Raw genomic sequence first — 10679 nt, 5'->3', positions numbered from 1 at the left:
TTGGTCGCCCATCCCCTCTTGGAAATCTTGGCTCCGCGACTGCAGCACGGCCGTTTATAATTATATTTGTATCGAACCCCCAGACGATGGTTTAATTTCACGTCAGATTACTATATATACACGTAAGACAGACTGTGTAACACTGAAACAACGATGTCGCCGCCGCCGCCGCCGCGCCCGGCTCGCGCGAAAGTTTGCCAATTCGACCGTCGTCGGTGGCGAGTGTATCGGGGCGGGTATAGAGGCGTACGAATTTATTTTAATAAAATATATTGTAAAGAATTGACCCGTTGTCTCGTGTCGAAATCCGTTCGTCGGCGAGTCATGTAATCAACAGAAAACTTATTATACCTATTGCACATTATATGTGTGTGTGTGTGTGTGTGTGCGCGCGCGCGTACACAAAGTCGCAGTCGACGGTCGTTTTTATTATTATTGCAATTATTATTAACAAAAAAGGAAAACAGCGGCGCGAAAAACGTTTTCGGACGTGCCGTTTATTGGTAAAGTTGTGCGAAGCGGGGAGCGGGTATAAACGTAGTCGCTCTTTGTACAATATATATTAATAATGTACACGAGACTGCAAAGAATAAAAGTGAGATATATATATATATATACATGTAATAATATAATATATAATATTATAGATATATATATATATATATATATACACCTACCCACCGTGATGTGCGGAGAATGAAAAGTGTTGTGCGCGGCGCCGCGGCGGCGGGTGCAGCGTAGAATATTGTATGACGCGCGGAGGTGGTGCACGGCGGCAACACTTCGTTGAATATTAATAAATACACGACCCCCGTTAAATTAATAATAACGAGTTAAAAGTTACGGCGGTGCGGCTCCATTGTTGTGTATATAGCTCGAGTTTGCTGCAGCAGTCGCGGCGGCGCCGGCGATCTTCGTACATAAACCGGCGGCGCGTATATCCACTAAAACGCTGCTACAACTACACCGGTGTGGGTATAATAAACACACCTTTTACACCCTCGCGCGGCGTAATATATTATTGCTATATATATATATTATACGTATGTATACCGGGTGATCCGTTTAACGCGAGAAGCTCATTGCCGTTTTTGGAAATATTATACTTTGCATGGATTGTGCGGATTCTTCTTAAAAATCTGTACATTTTTTCTACTACTTTATCGTTACAATTGTTTTTATTTACAACGCGCGCGTATTCGTATCAAAGCAGAATATTTTCGGAGTATTTTTCGATACTAAAAAATCGAATTTTGGGCGAGTATGATACACCCATTGACATATTTATGTCTATGAATATACTTCATGAACTATGAGAATTTAACGCTTGTGCGACCGGCGTGCGGGGTGATTTGATCGGGGAAATATACCATGGAAAATGTCGTTATGATAAACTACTCGTGCGATATAATGTGCGTAGAATGTTATCATTCTGCAAAAGCGACGCAGAGAAAAACTTGAGAAATCTTAAATTCCTAACGAAACCAATGGCATATCAGAGATCTGGTCTGTACCCCTCCCATTGATTGACAGAATTTAAAATTCTTAAGGTGTAAAGCACTGATTGTATAATACTTTTTTATTGTGTTATAAACATTTTTATATGCTAACAAATTTGGATCCCCCCCCTTGTAAAATTCCTGGATACACCCCTGAACAAGACGATTGGCAGTAAGTCAAGTTAGTCAAGTAAGTAATTTTTTCCTTCCAAAAATGTCGATTTGTAACGACTTCAAATCGTTTGAAACAATTTTTTAAAAACGCGTTATTGGTGTATTTTTTTTTGCGAAGTATTAAAGACGAGCCGTGTGTTACGTTAAACGCATCACCCCGTATTTATGCGTGTATAGCAATAATAATAATAATAATAATACTAATACTAATAATAATATGCGTACCTATAATGTACACGGCGAGACACTGCAGCACGGGTGTGCGCGCGCGGATTTCAGCGAAAGGGTTAAACGCGCGCAGACGAAATATAATGAGTTTCGCATTGCCATTGTGACGACGAGCCTCACGCGTAGTCTATATATATATACGTACGTATTATAATATCCGTATACCGGCAAGTATATAATATAGTATCGCATCGGTGCCCTCCGCCGCGGCGACTTGACATTTCCTCTCGTCGTCATCTTCCGTCGCGTTCTTTGCCGGTGCGGTGTGTACGCCGTCGCACCTGCACCGCCCGCGGGTCGTCGTCGTCGTCGTCGTCGTCGGCAGCGGCGGCGGCGGCGGCGGCGGCGCTTTCTGTGTATTTTATTCGGCCCGGCCCGCGCTCGCGTTTAGTATATTAATATTACACCCACCCACACCTCTGGCGGCGGCTTGAGATATATACACCGTCTGCGGGCCGCCCGCGTACAACCACCGACACGCCGCACGGATCGCGTATATTTTAAATACTTGCACACATAATATTATATATTACCTACGTTTCATAGTTGATTGCATATGATATTATATTTGCACACTCGCAGGTATCTCCTATTGCATATTATGTCGCATTATTATAATATTATATTATATATACGTAATATGTGAATGACTATACGGCGACGATTATATTAACACTTTTGAACTCGGTGTCGGAGAAACTTTACATCACAAGAATCGCGATGGACGCGCGGGAGGATAGAGACGCGACGGGACATCAGACAGGACACAAAACGAACGGATACGCGTATGTACCTATTGTGTGCAATATAGTATTATAATATTAAAGTGATGTGTGTGTATGTGTGTATATATATATATATATAGGTAAGTACTATGATAACTGATGCGCGAGGGCATTGTGTCCAAAACTATACGACGCGTCGCTTATTTAATGTTATATATTATTTATGTATAGTAAGTCCAAATACGCAAGTCAAAATAACGTATAATATTATGACACTGTTGTCGAGAGACCGTTTTGTAATTATTGTATGACTCGGCTATAGGCGCCTTGTTCCGGACGAATTATATGATATATTATTATGCGTAAAGAATAATAATACACGTGCGACTATATAATAATATAATATACTAACATATAGTGACGTTCACCGAACACGTGACGTTAACGGTTATTATTAATATTATACGCGCGATAAGTCCGTGAGCGGAATGCTTATAATGTACGATAGGCATATAAAATTATTCGTCTGTAACAGCATTCGAATATGCAATTATATCATATTAGTGTAACATCGTGTCATCTTGAAGAAAGTTTACTGAAATGGGTTGTAACTAAACGGGACGAGTGTATGAGATATTAGCGCTGAACAGTATTTATTAATCGCGGAGTAGGATCATCAATATGTATTTATTCCTCAGGGGTAGATCCAGCCTCGTAGCTACGGGGGGCAAGGGGGGCAATACCCCCCCCCCCCCAAACCCAGTCGTTGTCCCTCCTAAAAATAGTTTTTATGACATTGTTTTTATATATATAATGCCCCCCCCAAAAAAAAATTTGGTTTGCCCCACCTGAAAATTTGGTCTGGTTACGGGCCTGGCCGCCTGAGCGGATCTAGAATATTTTTTACACGGAGTAAAATATAAAAATAGCGTATTAATAAAATTAAACTGATAATTTATCCAGTTATTATTTGATGAAATTGAGTGCCTCCCGACTAAGACTTCCGGCACAAATGCCCCGGTTTGGTTCCATAGATCTGCCCCCGTTTTATTCGTATGGCATTTTGTTGTCAATATTGATTCACCCACACTTATGTTTAATAATTATTAATAATACACCGTAAAAAATTATACCTGGTATAATATTATAATAGCAATTTAATAACGTCAATAACATAATGTTTTTTAATTCCTTTGCACTATTGCTCATAAATAAAATTGCATTATACCAATACTCATTTACTTGCATTCCTTTCTCATTTTAAGAACTCCTATTTATTAATTAACTTTGTAAATGTATATCATATTGATTATTGGTAGTTGGTTCATCTATAGCCTATTATACATATAAAGATGTGATATATATTTATGATCTATGTATGTATATATATATATATATAATGGTTTCGTTCGTATAATTACATCCAAATTTTAAAATATCATCAAAAACGAAATGCTGCTTCGTCCAGTAAACAATTTAACAATTATCTTAATAATAACGTAAAATCAATAAACAGAAAATAATCTGGAAAATCATTTATGATTTTGTAAATTTTTCATTTCTAATAGCCTATACTATCAAAAATATTAAAATCTAATGATATATGTATATATAGCATATTAATTATTATAAATTAAAATAATGACTATTTATTTTAGTTTTTTTGTTTTATTGAAACACCAGTAAGTTACAAATATTTACTATTAAGTATTTATATTATATATATATATATGTATTTTTTACGAATATAGGTAGATATTAAATATTATTATGTACGTATTATTATTATGATGTCTTCCATGACATCTAATGGCATATCCAATTACTGATGGCTTAATTTATATTTTGTTGTTCATTGTTGAGTTATTATAAATTTTCACAAGCCGTATAACGTAAACTATATTCAAATGTATAACTATAATATCGATAACACATACTATTTCAATTTGTATTATACCATATTTTATTATATTCTATACCAATACCAACACGCGTATGTGAATTTTTTTTTATTTAATTTGTTCACGTGTTATGTATTAAACCCAAAATAAACATACCTAACTGGTTACATCATTATACTATTAATATTATTATTAATTCATTAATTTTAAAATGCCACGACACTATGGTAGTTTAAAAATCAGTGTTCATTTCTAGGTGGATTTAATATTTATGACTTGAGTGATTTGAATTATAATATGCAGACTTTATAATATAATATAATTAGTGAATATAATTTTGAGTGTCAAGACTACTTTCAGTAACAATATGAACTTGACTAATCGAAATACGTACATTTTAATTAAAAAGATCTCAAAATGTAAAAAAATACAAAACTCAGAAAACTCAGAAAAGTTAAAAGTTATAAAACAATATATGTTTGAAGCTATTGTTTTACTTTTAATTTTTGTCAAGTGTTCTTCCTTAGTGATCAACCCCCTTGGTTGTTTTGAAATAATAATACTTCATTTTACCTCCATCCTGGACGGTTTTTGACCATTCTTTCGAGTCTTGAACATTTTATGTAGCTACTCTACAGTACAAGAGGCTAATTAGAAATAATATAATTATATTTCGCCATATAGGTCTCCTATAAACACCTCAAAGCCATGGCTGGCGTACCTGACGTATTTGTCTTTTATCATTTATAATATTATTAAGTACCACATATTTTGTAAATTTATTCTTATTTCCTTACAATATGATCCGTAATGTCTACATTTATTATTGTTTTTATTGCTAATCATAATACATTTTTCACCATAGTTTACTTAACAATAAACTTATATAATTGCATACAACATACCTATCTACATAAAATTATAATTATCCGAATAAAAATGTATAATATTAATTAGGGCATTAGGGTTAAATGAAATATTTATTTGACTTGAAATTGAATTTTCAAGCAAAATAATACAAATTGAAAAATAAGATAGTAATATAACTGTTACTGATATAGAATTATAACATGTATTTTATATAAAAGAACATTTTTTTATTCCTCTCCAAATAGTCTAAAGTAAAATTATTAATAATTGTTTTATTTACTTATTGCGTATTATTTTGTTATTACTTATTAATATATACGTTATAATAAGTAGGTACTTGGAAATAGTTGAGCTTTATTAACTTATTTCAAAAACTTATTAAATAATAATTAAAAAATCTCTTTAATTATTTTTAATAGCATACTATGTTGTTGCTATTATATTTATAACTATAATAATAATAATAAATTAATCAAATGGATTTTTAAAACGTTTAAGATATTACAGCAAATATATTATATTTACTTTGTTATTAATGTATTAGATATTTAGTTTTAATAATATTAGTATATTAGTTGATTGCATAAGTTTCTTTGAATTAATTTTAGTTTAAAGTTTTTTCGCATTTAATCATTATGTAATTAATTGTTAAATGACCGTTTATAATAAATCACAAGTACACTATATTATGAGTTATTAAAATGCACGAGAATAAAAAATAAATTTTAGTAATACAACAAAATATTCTTTTTAACTCATTAAGTGGAAAAACCCCTTCGTGTGTGATAGGTTTGAATTAAATTTGCGATTTCAACTCGAATAGTGGCCCTTGCCCCTTGTTAGCATTGTTTTCGCAAGCTATTCAGTCCCCTTATTAAAAATATTATAATAATATAATATAGGGGGATAATGGGGTATATTATAGTACATTAATATGAATATGAACTAAATTATTTATTTATTAACCATGATTCAGCAAAATTTAAAATTAAATGAGCTTTTATGACAAATGACTTATATATCTAATTTTAAAAGTAAAAGCCTATAGATATTCAAAGCCTAAAAGCTAATAAAGTTTTACATTTTACACACACAATTTATCGAAGTATTATTTTTAAACTTTCAATATCGTAATTAGGTGTATACTTCTTAATCCTCGGCATTCAGGAATGAAGTGTTTAAGAAGTAAAATAATTAACATTTTAAACAATAAGTATCTATAGTTTTCTATGGATTACTACAACATAATATATCAATTGTTCTATTCAAAATCACATTAACAATATTTCTCTCTTGTTCCCAGTAGCATTTTCCAACCGATATACGAGTACAAAAGTAGGTTTTTGCTAATTAAAATAATAAATCTATACATTAAACATTTATATCTGTATAATAAATGTAATATTTAATGGATATAATTAACACGTGTAAAAACTAGTGAAACTACCTATGATGAGTTAACCATGTGTCCATAAAATGTATTATTGTGTATTTTAAAACTTCAATTATTAATATATGATCAGTATTTATTATGTATGCTTAATTTATGTTCAAAACTCAATGCTAATAGCTATAGTAGGTACGTATAACCAATCTAAATAGTTTACTTAATAAGTAGTTAATATCTATATTATTATATTAGGTATTTATTATTAATTTATTATTTTATATTTAAAATAATTTGCCTGGCATAGATATTCACCGACATTTTTTAATTTAGTAATGAATTTATTTAATTTCTAGTTTTTGGAATTTTTAAATATACTCATATAACGGTTATAATGAGTTTTACGGTATATAAACTCAACCAAATAATATCGGTAAATCGTTTTTTGGTAGTCGCTACAATCAAATTGTGTTTACTTACCGGAAAATCATATTATGTAGGTAGTCACAATAACCAAAGACCAAAGAGTATCATTTATTTCATTAGTACCTAAATAATGGCCAGAAATCGCATATACATCCTTTTAATCATTACATATGTAATACAAAATCACACATGACTCACGTATAAACTACGTTCAAGTTCTTATCAAATTTAAAAAGACAATATAATGTAAACTGCGCCAATACAATTTTAGCTATATTTTTGCAAAATTAAATAAAATTATAAATCTAAAATTACTAATTACAGTAATTAGTAATTTTAGATAATATTAATTTATACTTAATTCATTACAGCCATATAATATGAAAGATTAATTGAATATAATTAAAAATTAAAGAAATACATAATTTTATAAAGTCAATATTTAGACAAATAATAACATATTGTTGATACATATTTATCTATTGAAGTTTCATCACTATTATATTTATTGATTAAACTTTGTAGTTTTTTACATTTTTTACTTTCTTGATTTTTAATCAAGTAAATAAGTAAGTAATTGAAATGAAAAAGTCTCAATTTTTAAAACTTTAAGAATTTTTGTTAAATAGGAAAATGATAAAAATATAACTCAGTTGTAATGAGTAGGTGGGTAATTAAGCTAGCTTTAATATAACATATTAATGAAAGAGATCCGATATCATACCCAAGCAATATAAAGATTTGAATCCACAAAAACGTTGGCGTGAACAGTCTCAAAATTTCTATTTTTAACTTTTCCCCAAAACTATTATAGCTGAAAAGTTGGTTGATAGCTCATTAAAAAGGGACTATCAAGTAAATATAAAATGTGGGATTAAAAATTTTCAAAAAAAAATTATACAAAGCTATAAAGCTGAAAAACATAAAAAAAAACGCCTAATAAAATGTGTTTTAATTTTTTTCGAAACTCTGTAGTGAATTTACTATAAAAGATATAAAGTTCTGAAAGTCTTCATTGCACTTTTCCCAGCCAATGTGAGTTTAACAAGTCTACAAACAACAAAATCCACTCTTTGGTTTCAAAGATCTATCTTACTAAATGAAAATGAAAATAAAATTCATTATACCTACATACATATTGCATACAATTAATACATTTCTAAAAATTGAAAATCGAGAAAGTTTACATGTCGATCTCTGACTTGGCAAGCGTTTTTTTTTGTTTTATAATTTTGATATTTAAAGGGTTTATTTATACTATATAATTCAATATATGTTTCTATTTTAATTTATTTTTTACTTATATATACATATCTACTAATAATTCGAAAATCGTGTCACTCTTTTTTTGTTAGGTTTTGATTTCATTAAATAGTTTACAAAATACTCGGTTACACTTTCCGGACTTAAGAATGGTATACCGTACGACCGTAGCATTAAAGGGTGCAGTTTACATTATACCTTTTTGGCAAACATAAAAATTGGAGGGCGATACCCATTTACGTACATTTACCCTTTTTTGCGACTTCTTTGCGTACAAATGCACAGCTCAATTGCGCGCACACGAATTTTTAATATCTGCGATAAATGACCCCATACGTAGAACTCGCTTGCGAACATAAACTATAGCAATACTGAAAAAGTCTACGAAAACTCAAAAAATATTTTCCTTCTCACTTTTACAGGCTTATAACTGTCTATTTAGTATCGTTAACATCACACGTTCAACTATACCATACGCATAATAGTTATACTGTAATACATATAATGGTAAATAATAACTCAAAACGTACCTGAATTATCACCGGCTAAAATTGTAACTTGATTGTATTAAATTCAATTAGTACGTGATAAATGATAAATGGTATCTACTATCTTGCTAGCACTAGGTACTAAGTTACAGTATAAGTATAAATTGAGTACACAAACGAGTCGTCATTTGACAGGTCAAAATGTGTATTAGCGGGTATTTACATTTTCCGTTGTACGCAAACGAGTTATCAGTTTACAAGTAAAAATTTATGTACTGTGCGCAAACGAGTATTACTGAAGTTGGAGCGCATTTTACAAAAAAAAAGGCCGTTTGGGGCATTAGGTCACAGTTTACATAACTATATAACTTACTATACCTAATCCCTATAAGTTCTGATTTAAGCATCTACTTGTTGTCGTTATTTCTATAAATTGAAACAAGTATCTAATAATATAATAGACTATAAATGAGTATTGTATGTAATAATACATTATTAAATTGTTTCTCGAAAATATATTTATTCATAGAATTTTACAATAAATAATAATACATAATGTTTGATGTTTTAGTGTTTATAAATTGAAAACGTATTACCATAATGTGGCTTATTGGTAATTGGTATATTAATTATTTGTATACGATATGAGCGTGGTCCAATTCAAAAATAGGTACACATTAATTAAAGTAAATACTATGATATTTATGACCTCATAAAACATAGAAATAAAACAATTAAATAATTGTTAAATAAACAAAAACAGATTAAAGAGACATGTGTTCTTATTAATATGTTCTATGTATCTATTGGTTATTGAATGGAAAATTTAACTTATTAATTGGCAGTGCAGAGAGGAGTAGTAAAAACGAAGTTTATTCAGCAGTACAAAAACCGACATGTACGTTTCGACGAAATGATTTCGTCGACTCATTGAGTTGGTAGTGTCACATTGTTGGTATAAATCAACTGCGTTAAATAAAATTGTGTACAAAAATGATAAGTTAACATAATTTTATCTATGATGAGTAGTAATTAGTAAGATAACACAATTTAAGCTGTTAAAATAGTTACCTATACTCACCATTGGATTGTAGTTTTTAGTATTTTATACATTAATTTAAGATTCTATGACATATATACTTTTATTATTATTACACAATGAAAAATCATATTTAAGTATATGGATATTTGATTATAGTTCACTTTTCAATTATTAACATTGATTATGAAAAATTAACATATTACAATAATATATTTTATGAAAAAAAGTCAAAAACATTACAACAACATATAATATAGGTATTTAATTTTCAAATACATGAAAATATTTAAAAAAATAAATAATAATGGAATAGTCGTCTTTAAAAGTATGAGAATTAAATAAAAATGCAAAATATTTATCAGTGATATATTATAACCGAGTTAACCTATTTGATAGACTAGAATATTATAATTAATATGTATTATAATTTTACCAGAGTAATTCGAATTTTGTATTGTAAGATCGTCGTTCATTGATTATTGACAGTTTTGTGGTAAACTGAAAACATATATTTAAATACGACTATTTAATTATTTGTTATTCTATTATAATGTATTATTATTATATTATTATTATAGCGTTTATCATACTAGTAGCACGGTCATCATACGGGGCGCAGGGCATGTGGGTAGGGCGAAGTGTACAATGGGATTGGCAACTGTGGCTACACGCATCC

This window comes from Rhopalosiphum maidis, chromosome 4 (assembly GCF_003676215.2).
Source record: "Rhopalosiphum maidis isolate BTI-1 chromosome 4, ASM367621v3, whole genome shotgun sequence".
NCBI classification, from domain to species: Eukaryota; Metazoa; Arthropoda; class Insecta; order Hemiptera; family Aphididae; genus Rhopalosiphum; species Rhopalosiphum maidis.
This window is presented reverse-complemented; position numbering follows the sequence as displayed.